The following is a 12,301-nucleotide window of genomic DNA, read 5'->3' as shown; positions in this document are numbered from 1 at the left end:
TTTTGCAATTTTGATTAAGGTATTTTTATTTTGTGTCTGTTATTTGTGTTGAACGATTTGGTGACTTCTTGACTGGGATGGTACAGGACTTTAATTGCATCTCCATTTTGGGTGCTACCATTATCTACAGAGTTGAGTACTTCATTTACTTCAATAGACATTTTTTGAGGCACTTCCACATTCTAACTGAGCCAGCTTTCAGAGAGACAGGAATGAAAAATGCAGCCTCTGCCCCGAAGATGCTCATAGTTTATAACAATGTTCTCCAGTGTGTCCCAGGGATGGAGACCTAGAATTCCTCATGCTCACTGTAAATACCACGACATATTGGTAATTATGTTAAAATAAAGCAAACATTCTTATGGTAAGCCAGACATGATTTTATATTAGAGTCTAGCGTAGACAATGTCTGTGTGTATCAAGACTTAGAAAAAAAAGAAAAAGGATAAGAAAAAAACTTAGACACAGGGACAATTTTACATTTAAATTTTTTCCTGTAGGTTGGAAAAGAGACATTGCTATTTTATTGTGGCTTTAGGTCGCTGTTTTATTAGGAGAAGTTAGTACATAAACAATTGAATAAGCACACTAGAACTCCTTACGAAGTTTACCTTTCAGGTTAAATACTGATCTCTGTCTGTGTTATTCTCCTCCTCCAAAATGTTCAATTTCTTTCCATTGAAAGAAGGTGGAAACTAAACTATCCACCCTCATTTGCTACCCAGCCCTCCACATTCTTGACTGTTCCCACCTCACTTATCTGCATTCCCAGCTCCAGTGACTCCGAATTTCATGCTGCATTCCCCTCCAACCCCCACCCCACTCCAATAGAGCCAGCATTCTCCTCCTCATTCCTTTTCCAGTGACCATCCTCCCTGGCAGCCCCACCTGATGAAGAAGCAAGTGAAGCTCAAATCCATGAGTCTTTCCCAGATATCTTCCCCCTTCAACAACCAGAGTGAAAACATTCATTCTGAGTTTTCCATTTCATGTTGCTCACACTTAGCAAAGTCTCTCCTGTAGTGGTGGTAGCAGCTGACATGCATTGGCCAGTTTGTGCCAAGCACACCTGTATTAGCAAACACATAGTGAGATGAAGAGACTCAGGGAGTACTGCTGGAGGTGCCGTGGAAGACTGATAGCAAAACCACAGTTGGAATTCCAGTTGCGGCTTCCAAAGACAGTGCTGCCCTCACACCCCAGAGCCTCTTTCAGTGTCTTCATCTTTCTGGGGATACAGGCAGACATGTGTTTTCCTCCCATCATTGTGCCTAATACCTGGTACCTACTCAAAATACACCTATAGACTTGAATTAAATTATCTTAGGGGCAATAAAAAAGAATACCACTTTCCCAGTTTTCTTCTAGCAAAGTTTAAAATGATGCATACTATTCACTATTGGTCAAAGAAAAAAAGCTAATTAATTGTGATTGTGAATGTTAATTAACATGCTTACTTTAGAGCTATCAAAAAAAAAAAAAAGTTGCATGACCTGACATGCAATTCTACTTTTAGAAGTTTATTTCAGGGAAATAATTATAGTCAAGTGCAAAGATACATGTACAAATCTATTTCTTGCAGCATCACTATGGCAGTAAAATTGATAGGCAATTTAAGTGTCTATTACTAGGGGAATCGATAAACATATGAAAGAATGCCATATGATGGAGTATTAAATAGACATTAAAAAGTTGGATATAGATCTGTATGTGCAAAGTTGGAAGAGTGTTGACAATATATTGCTGAACTGATAACAAATGAGTTCTAGCATAGTGAAGAGTGTTTGTCTTACTTTCCTTAAAAAAATAAAAAGCTTCTTCTCTTTTTTCCCATCTCCCTTGTCCACATACAGACAGAAAGTTCTCTAGATGCCAACTGGAATACTTTTTTCTTCTAAGACTAGTGGTTAGGGTCCAAAGATGAAGACACATTATGCTAAGCACCTTCCATTCTAAAGAGAGCCACCAACAGTTATGGCTACCAGCCACCTACACCATGCTAGGAGAAGCCAACAGTGACCTCCTGCCATCAGTCATCTGCCTTCTTCTCTCTCCTCCAGGAAGATTAAGCTCATCTTTAGAAGATGAGCTTCTAAAGATGTTATTAGCCTTGTGAAGTTGTGGAAGTTGAAGCTTACTGCAGAAGTTGAAGCCTACGCCAATGAAGGCTAAGATATAATTACACAATAGTTGACCATGAAATATTAGTCTAAGCCCTAAACAGCCTGGCACCTGTTAGGAAAGTGAAAGTCGCTCAGTTGCGTCCGACTCTTTGCGACCCCATGGACTACATCGTCCATGGAATTCTCCAGGCCAGAATACTGGAGTGGGTAGCCTTTCCCTTCTCCAGGGGATCTTCCCAACCCAGGGACTGAACCCAGGTCTTCCGCATTGTAGGCGGATTCTTCACTAGCTGAGCCACAAGGGAAACCGAAGAATACTGGAGTGGTAGCCTATCCCTTCTCCAACGGATCTTCCCAACCCAGGAATGGAAGCAGGGTCTTCTGCATTGCAGGCAGATTCTTTAGAAACTGAGCTATCAGGGAAGCGCCTAAGCTCAACAAATATTTGTTGAATGGATGAAACAAGCCAGCACCTTTATTTTACTGATTGGGAAACTGAGACATGGAGCAGTGATCTAGCCAAAATCACACATGTAGTTCATGTCAGAGCTTGAACTGGGCCCAGAAATTCTGTCCTTCAGTCCGAGGTTACTGAAACCGCAGAGATCTTTGCCTCATTGTTGCTGCATTACAAGACAGGATAAGGCAAGTTCAGAGAGGCTTGTCCAAAGTCATTCTGTTATCTTTTATCAGAACTGGCTTAGGTCTCCAGACTCCCAGGTCAAGCTATTTCCACCTCATCCTATAACCCTGAAGGCTTTCTGTTACCAGCCCTGGAAAAGAAGTCTCAAAAAGTAAAATGAAGATCCAGAAAATAAAAGGATGAGGCAAAGAATAGCAGTGGTATAATTTATCAGGATTAAAAAAGGTTAGTGACAGTATCATACTTTATTTCTCCACCTTTCCTACTAATTCCCCAAATACACACTGGTAACAGATCAGGAAGGGCCAGGCCTTTGCCCAGTGGAGAAACTCCTGGAGCTCTGCTTGATATGCTGGGATACACAGCTTGCCCATAAGACGGGAAGCAAAGTCACCTTGGAACCATGAAGATCTCTCCTGACTTCTCAGGGTTGCTAAAAAAATCAGGAGAGCAGTGTGAAAGAAAAACAATGTGTTTTACAAGTAAGAGAAGTTCCTTGTTCTCACAGTACCTCTCTTGACTTTGCCCTAAATGCCAAACAAAAAGCAGAAAAAAGGAAAGAAGGAAGGAAGTTATATTCCCTCAGTATTATCTGGACCCCTAGTTGGTTGCCATGACAACACCTGCTGCATATTCTATTAATCATCTCTGATTCCCTTTACATCCTTGACTGCAAGGACCATTTACCAGCTGGTGCCCCCATCCCTGGTGAAGCCTAACCAGTATATGTCACTGGACAGTGTCTATATAAAAAAAAATTTTTGTTTAATTTTCTATAGAAGTAAGATTTCCTGATTCTCTTGAAACTTTGCAAGTTATGACACTGCAGGGCCTGAATTCCCACAAGTTTATAACAGGCTTGAATTTAGTATCTGATGATCCCTTCCTCAGAGCGGAAGCGCTCCAGTTTACCATGGTTTCCACCTGGCTGCTTCTCTTCTCCTGGGTGTCTGCCTGGGGACACTTGAATCTGAATCTTCTTTTGGCAAACTGGTGTCAAATAAGCAAAGTTTCACCTAAGTTTCCACTGCCATCGGAGGACTACTCAAGAATAGGCAAATAGTACTCAGATCTAACGGTGTGTGAACCTTCCAGGGTGATTTCCATGGCTCAGGTCCTATCTAACCTCAAATGCAGTTGAATTTGAATGTCAGCCTGCTGTTGTGAGTGCCCGTGATGCCTGCGGTCCCTGCTCTCTGGCCGCCTGGTCTTCTTGCTCCTGGACAGCTGCGCTTTCACACTGCACTTAAAGTCAGAACCTGGGAATCTAAAAATAGTCAGTCATCACTGCGCTGACATAATGCTCCTGTTGTTCCGAGAGCAATTCTCTGTCAAAAGAATATTTTCAAGAGGTAGTTAGGTTTAAGTTTAAAAAAAAAACAAAACTGCATGTGAAGTGACTTAGAGCTCTTATTGTTTCTCCCAGTTCCCATCCCCCTGGACACAGAAGCACTTTATGAAAGGTCTGGTTGCTACAGAAGAATAGGAGAAAGTGTGTGCAACAGTTCTGCTTGGAATTACAAAACATGGTTTGACCTTAAGTCAAAGCTTTTAGTGCCTGGTCTAGCATCTGACACAGAGTAGACACTCAAAATATATTGGAGGGAAGAGAGAGAGGCAGAAAGTTACCCAGTACATATGCTGTTTTGTTTTAGTGATGTTTATTGAGTACCTACAGTGTGTAGAGTGTTTTTCTAGGTACAGTGGATTTTCATTTGTTTACTTATTCATTTATTCATTCCCTGAGAGTCTACATTGCTTTCTTGTAATTGCCTTTGCATGTGTGATCATCAGTTCATAACCTCATCATTCATCTAAATATTCTTCAAGGGCAAAGTGGTGCTCCATCATTGGCAGTCATCACAATGTCATTGATATCAGACTTTGGCAGAAAATCTCCTACTTCTGTTTCACATGGTATAATATGGAATCTCAGCAATCACTCAGAAAAGGAAGTTTTCCCAGTAGCTTTTTATAAAGACCAGAATGATTCACATCTTCTCAAGTTTACCTGAAGCCTAGAGAGCACTCTGTGACAAGTACAATAGGAGACTGTCCTCCTCTGAACCCAGTCCATGAACAGCACCTTCTGTATCCAGAGAGTAACTTAGCAATTAGTAAGTCACTGTTCCGCTTCACTGAGCCACGGCCAAGCCAATACAACTCCCAAGAGCATAATGTGTGGCATGTAATAAGCATTAAATACACTTCTGATGAATGAATAAATAAAAAAGTGAATACACAGAGAATTAATGGACTAACTGGGCATTGATTTTACAAGTAAAATGGAGATCTGTAAATGGTTGGGCTCCTGTTCTCACCACTACATCAATCTCCTTTCTATCAGCATATCTTTCTTCCCTCAATGACCTAAATGCACAGCTCTTCTGTTTTTTTTTTTTTTAATTCAATACATTTGGAACTCTGACAAGATCCAGTACCTCCTATTCCCTCCAGCAGGGATTTGAGAGATCAGCAGGCTTCCTTTGCCCTCTGACAGCAGAGTCCATGGAGATTCAAAAATATCAAAGCTTCCAGACAAAATTTGGAGGAGCAAGAGGAAACATGTTTTTGGTTTGCATCAGGAGAGAAAACCCAGGAGTAGTGGAACAGGTATTTTATTTTTCAGGTGAGAACCCCGAAAAATAAGTGAAAGCCCTGCTATTTTCTTTCTTGGACACAAATCTCCAGTCAGATCCTGGGGTCCCAATTTTATTGGCTATGGAATTATAGCAAGGCCTCTTAATTTTATGTTTTTATGCTTTACATCGGCCTGTTGTAAACTAATACATATAATGCATACTCATTGAACAAAACACACACAAAATAGAAATATGTATTACATTGAAATCCTTTTCTCCCCCCTCCCCTCCATGCTCCACCTTCCATCTCCCTGAAGAATACACACAGATAGAGATAAGCCTGCCCCATAGTTACTAAGAAGTGCCCGTGCTCACCAGAGCCTCAGAGGAGTGAAGCGAACAGGGCTGGGGAGAGAGTTCAGCCTGGATGTGGTTTCCAAAAAGGCTGGAGTTGATTCATAGGGAGAACTTGGGAGCTTGGGTGGCCTGGAAGAACTGTCCGAAAGGGAAGCAAGGGGCCTTTGTATCTGCCATTCACTGGGTGAGAGCCCCCCCAACCCCTGCAGAAGGAGGTGTGAACATGGAGGGGGCACCTCCCTTCAGCAGAGGGCATTTCCCGGGAGCGGGGGGAGTCCTGAGCCTCTAGGACTTAACCTGTGGAAGAATTCGGGCCTTGTTCGCTCTCAAGAGAGAATCGGGTGGCACAGTACAGAAATACACTATTATTTTCTTTCCAAAACCCACATTTTCCATCTCTATGAACACATGAGACACACACAGGCACTAGCGTGAGAGTTAAGGACGTGAATTCTGAAGCCAACCTTGGAAATCTACTTCGTCTGTCTGGGCCTTGATTGCTTCCTTGGTTAAAGTGGGGTGTAGGGTGGCAACCATACCAATCATAGAGCCATGTAATTATAGAAGATGAAATAGCTAAAATTCTGACACGTAGAAATCAGCTCCTTGCTTGTGTCACTCAACATTTGTCTTTGACAAGCTTCCCTGTTATTCATATGGAAATACTTTATTGTCTTTAATAGCTAAATAGTATTCTTCTTTTCTGTTTTTTTTTTTTTTTATATTGTGGTGAAAGTCACATAATATAAAACATACTATTTTAACCAGATTTAACTATACAGTTCAGGGGTACTAAGTGTATTGACATTATTGTGCAATACTCACCATCATCCATCTCCCTAATTGAATAGTATTTTTGAATACCAAATCCTGGACATTGAATGGAGTCAATTTGCTGTAGTTTTTTTGAACAGTTCCCCCACCGTTGGGCATTTTGGTTGTTTCTGATTTCTTACAAGTCATATAGTGGTGAACATCTTTGTAATGATATGTTTATCCTTATGCACTTGGAAGGCTGTCTTTAAGATAGGTTCATGAAAGTGGAATGGTTTTTCAAAGGAAAAGCACACTTCAGTTCTCACAGGTACTGTTAACTGCCCCTGAAAAGACTGCATAATTCTAACTCGGATCTCAGCATCATTAGATGAGGGTCTTTTCTCCCAACAACCACCCATCACACACCAACCCTGGATATTAAAAGTCAGTTACACTTCTATTAGCCTTGTAGGTGAAAAAAGATATTTCCTTGTTTTGATTTGTGTGTCAATCAATCCTTAAGAAACAAAGTTTTTTTCTTACATTTCTTAACCATCTGTATGTCTGCATTTGTGACAGGCCTAATTGTCTTTCCCTAGGTTATCTTTGTTGACATATTTATGAATGTATGTATTGTAAATAAATCTACTACTATCTCAGTCATCTTTTCACCTTTTGAGGGTGCTTCTCAACTCCCTCATGGATCAGATGGCAAAGAATCTGCCTGTAATGCAGGAGAACTGGGTTCAATCCCAGGGTCGTGAAGATCCCCTGGAGAAGAAAATGGCAATGCACTCCAAGAATTTGCCTGGAGAACCCGGCAAAGTTCCCGACAGAGGAACCTAGTGGACTACAGTCCAGGGGGTCACAAAGAGTCAGACATGACTGAGTGACTAACACACAAATTAACTAACTCAACTAATAGAAGTTGAACTCCCATGTCGAATCTGCCAGTCTCCTTTGCAGCACCAAGTTTTGGGGTTCTGTGTATGTTCTTGCTGTTCAGATGCTAAATCACGTGACTCTCTGTGACCTCATAGACTGCAGCACGCCAGGCTTCCCTGTCTTTACTATCTGCTGGAGTTTGCTCAGATTCATGTTCATTGAGTCTGTGATGCTATCTCATCCTCTGCTACCCCCTTCTTCTGCATATGTAGGAGGTATAAAAGGAGAGTTCCCCCTTGGTCAGGCTCATATGCAAAGCACTTTATCCTTAGAGCTGTAAATTCTTTTATAGGCCCCAAACTCTCCATCTGCCTAAAACAGCCAGCTTCTTTTGATTTCTGTTTTTCTTCTTCTTTTTTCATAACTCAGTCCTACTTATTAAATCCTAGAAAGTTTCTTGTCCACAATCTCGTCACAGCATTTTTCATGTGCACTTCTCCCTTCTTCCTCCCTCTGATTCTATTCCTTCTCTCTTCTTTTGACTCTGCCCAGCTATGGTGATTCCTGGGGCAGAGGTCAGCCTCAGGAGTGACAGCCCCTTAAGCTGTCATCTGGATTGTAGGCATGTCTCTGCTGGCTCCCATTGCTAATGTCATCACTGTTTGGTCCCAGCACTTGCGATAATGACTGTGTTGCTGGAACCCGGACAGCAGGGAGGCAGAAATAAAGGGTTCACACTTTTAAACTGGGGCAGTGGATGGTGAGTGGGTTCTGGGATGTGAAGGTGACCCAGGAGAGCCTGGTTGTCAGGAGCATCAGTTTCTGCTGCCCTCTGATATGGAGGACCTTCCCAGCACCAGTCATATCTCCTTTTGGCCCTTGCCGGGAGCGCAGTCACACTTCTTATGGGAAACATACCCTGTGGCTTTGGTCCTTCAGATAAGCTCCAAGCTCCATCAGCTGGGTTTGTAAAAGAGAGCTCTCTGCTGGGACCCCCTAAGAGCCACAGAGAGCTTGGACAGGGGTACTTCTGCCTCCTCAGTCACCACAAAACCCAGTCCAGTCACGTCCCGCTGGTGTGATGTACTTTGGCAAGCCTCCTGTCTCCAAAGAGAGAGCTGCATGCTATGTATCCTCTGAGGGAGAGGTGGGTAGAGAAGAATTAACACCTCATCAACTGTGCTTTACTCAAGAAAATGACCCTTCTCCCCACATTTACATGGACACTCAGAAAGGGTGATGCCTCCACTCAGTTCTGGAAAGAACCACTCCTTTGCAAACCCTGTAGAGTTACAAACTCTATATTCCAGACATCTATCTAGGTTCCTTTTGTCTGTCTGCTTCACAATGCCTGAACAGGATATCTGTGATTCTGTGACTCAGCAAGAGAAGACTGATCATGACAATAATGAAAAGCATAGAAGTTATTGATAGGAGCTGTTGAATATCTTCTGAAGTTCTACTTTCAGTGTGATGGAGTAAGTGCCAAGCAGACCAATCTCTAGGAACAATAACTGTAAACTTCAGAAAAAAATATTCAAAAGGAAAACTACACCCACAGACTGAAAAGCCAACAAAGGCAGGCAGATTTTTGAAACTTGGAAGACGGGAAAAATAGACGAGAGTTCCCATGTTGTTGCAATTCTGTCCTGCCATGTCGTGCTAAGTCGCTTCAGTTGTGTCCAACTCTTTGCACCCCTATGGACTGTAACCCCCAGGCTCCTCTGTCCATGGGATTCTCCAGGCAAGAACACTGGAGTGGGCTCCCATACCCTCTTCCAGAGGATCTTCCCAACCCAGGGATTAAACCCACGTCTCCTATACCTCCTGCCTTGGCTGGTGGGTTCTTTACCACTAGCACCACCTGAGAAACCAAATTCTGTCCTGAGGGTAGGACATAGTCATGGTGTAACATAGGCCAGCTGAAGGAACAATGAAAAACTTGCCATCTTTCTGGTCTGAGGAATCAGAGGCAGAATTGAAGGTGGCCACAGCCTCTGAAAAGTGAAGAGGGAAGCCCAGGAAAGAGAACATCAAAGTAAGAGAGCCGCAGATCCTATGTGTCAGCTCTTCTCAAGTCTCTGGCTGACCCTTGAACTACACATGTATGAAACCATCCAGCTAAAGGAAAAAAAAGAATTGAACATTGATTTGAGCTGCCACTTACCAAAGGCAGCTTGAATCTTAAGCAAGTTACTGCCTGCTACAGAATATATTAAACCTCTTTGGAGGAATATAACAGAATCCAGAATCTCTACATCATAACAACACAATGGCTAGAATTCTATCCAAAATTTCCCTACTAAATATAGTTGACAATAATTACTTCTTGAGGACTGTTGTAAGACTTAAACAAGATGATGTCTTCAGCACAGTGTTTGCAAAGTGCCTGGCTAATACAGCTAGTGGATGAGTCACAGCCTGTACCACCCAGGAGTGGGTGGGAGGCATAAACAGAGGTGGAGACCAGCGTTCAAGCTGGCTGTCAGGGCTGCCAGTGAGTTTCCAGAGGAGATCAACAGCAAAACAGTGCATACAATAAGCCAAGTGCAGACTAATAATAGGAGCCGTGAAGTCAATTCAAAGAGTACCAAACCATGAACAGGTACATGACTGATCTCGACTAAAGATGAGAGTGGGGCTGGTTCTGGGGAAGCAGGCTGGGGCCAAGGATTTGAGAGACTTGGAAGACAAGTTTGTGTCTGTTACACAGGTTCCTCCTCTGGAGATGGGCTGTGTTTTACCCATTCACAAAGGATACCCCAGCCTTGTAAACCCAGGTTCTTTAATCTCTTATTGCTTCAAGTGGAAAACACTGAAGAGGCTGATTTAAGAACTACCATGAGTCTCGATGGATAAAATGGAAGCATCCATGGTTGCCCAACAAAGTGCAGATGCCATGTTCTGACAGCAGCGGACTCATCTTCTCAGTTCAAGACTGAGGCCAGCACAAGGCAAAGCTTAAAGTCTGTCCAGTATTATCTACTTGTGTCAGACATCAAGGACACTGATGTGATTTCACTTGGCCTGAGTGGCTGAGTCTCCTTTCCTGCTTACTCCCCATCAGTGCTTTGTTTCCGTGTTTGGAAACAAATACCACAAGAATGCAGAATTTTAGCCAAGATCATTTGTCTCCATTGTCCTCATTGATTCCAAAGATCATTTGTCTCCTCACAGCACTACAAGTGTCCCAGAAATCAAGTCTCTCCCTTGGAACTAATAAAATTCTCATTTGTGTAATGATAAGTTGGTGACAGACTCAAGAGAAATGCTACCTGGTAGGGTCTGATCAACAGGACCTTAGTATTTCTCATCTCCCTGCTTCTCCCACCAAATCACCACCTTGGCCTAGTGGGCTGTGGGTTTGCCTTTAATACTGGCACCGACTCAGACATCTCCTAAGGCATTCTCATTGTTATAAGACTGAAGAGAACCTTCAGCATCAGATTAACTCTCACTGGACTCCAACCCTAGAGTCCTTTGCAGAATTCCTTTCAAACAAGTGAGCCTCCAGGCACCAGTGCAGCTGAACGGGTCACTTCCCAGCGTGTGATTCAGACTGTCTAGATCTGCCTACTCCACTCTGCTATGGGCTTCACTCTCGAATGCCTGTTTATCTTAGCTCCAGAGTTCACTTGTCTTGCAATTTTACTTCCCTGCTCTTTAGAAGATCTGTTTTTCTATCTTGATCTCCAGATTCCCATTTGATTGTGATTCCTCCTCACCACAATGACGGTACTAATTTTGGTGATCCCAATTTAAAATTCTCACCTCATCCAGCCTGGCCATGATGCTAGAATCTTCAACATACCACAGGCCCTCACGATGCTGTCCCCACCTTGAGTGTGGAGTAGGGCTTGAGGAGATCACTCTCTTGGACCTGAGGTTGCATTTCTTTTTCAGACAGAGTGGGGAGTGGAAAAGTACTTTAGAAGTGCGGTAGGAATCTCCTTGTGTGTCTTAGTCAGAGTGTCCCCACATTTAGGTGGAGACTGTTGGAAATGGTGACTCCAGCTCCAGCAAAGATGGGTTGTGTACGAGCTTGTGAAGTGCTCCTTTCTTGAGAAGGAGGGGCAGGTGAGCCCTACCTCATCGTGACAGTGAGCACGCCAGGTTAGCACAGTCCATTCAGTGTTAGGATGCTGCTGGCTTTGCAGGAGGAGAAGATACTTAGAGCAAGAACAACCTGGATTTCAAAGCTGCTCTGCCCCTGAGGCATTAGGACCCAGCTTCCTTCTTTATAAAAGGGCACGCTTGCCTTGGGTGTGTGGGTGTGCAGGGGGGGTCATTAAATGACAATTGTTATTGCATTGTGCCAGGTACTATTCTGATCACTTTAGAAAAATTACTTTGTTTAGTCTTTATAACAATCCTCAAAGCAGATATCCCGATTACCATTCCTGTTTAGAGACTGAAAAACTGAAGCGTAAAGAAAGCAAGCTGCTTTTGAAGGCTACCCGGCCAGGCAGCAGCAGAGTCAGAATCCAAACGCAGCAAATGTGACTTTGGAGGTGGCGCTCTTAACCACTGCCCTTTGCTGTCTCCACGTGGTGCCCCCCATAGTGAGTACTCAGCAAATGAGGTCAATTATAACAATAACAGCAATTATACCCTCACCACATAATGAAGGCAATTCCACAATGCATTGTCAATTTATTCATTCAACTAGCAGATTATGCAAATGTGCAGAGTGCTTGTATAATGCAAATGTGCTTACAAAATGTGAAAAACAAGTTAAATCATTTAATCTCTTCATCCACTTCTGCAATACCTCTCCCCATTGTAGCAGCAGCACCTGGTGCTCCGTGGGTGTTCAGCAAATGGTTATTAATTTGTGTCTCACACTGTCTGGTTTTAGAACCTAATGATATAAATATTACCATTAATATTACAGTTGCTGTGAATGAGAATTCCATATTAAAGAATAAGTGCTGTTAGAACATAAGTGTGCAGAG

At 42.8% G+C, this 12,301-nt stretch overlaps 1 long non-coding RNA gene across 1 annotated transcript; it reads left to right on the top strand.

Annotated features, from left to right (window-relative positions):
* Positions 1 to 9,653: 9,653 nt before the first annotated feature.
* LOC110139949 (uncharacterized) lies at positions 9,654 to 10,586 on the top strand. Its single transcript, XR_002314628.2, has 2 exons — positions 9,654 to 9,951; positions 10,060 to 10,586. It is a non-coding gene; the product is annotated as an uncharacterized lncRNA (long non-coding RNA).
* The last annotated feature ends 1,715 nt before the right edge of the window (positions 10,587 to 12,301 follow it).

This window comes from Odocoileus virginianus, chromosome 17 (assembly GCF_023699985.2).
Source record: "Odocoileus virginianus isolate 20LAN1187 ecotype Illinois chromosome 17, Ovbor_1.2, whole genome shotgun sequence".
NCBI classification, from domain to species: domain Eukaryota; kingdom Metazoa; phylum Chordata; class Mammalia; order Artiodactyla; family Cervidae; genus Odocoileus; species Odocoileus virginianus.
The sequence above is the reverse complement of the archived record's forward strand: the minus strand, read 5'-3'. Positions and strand labels throughout refer to the sequence as shown.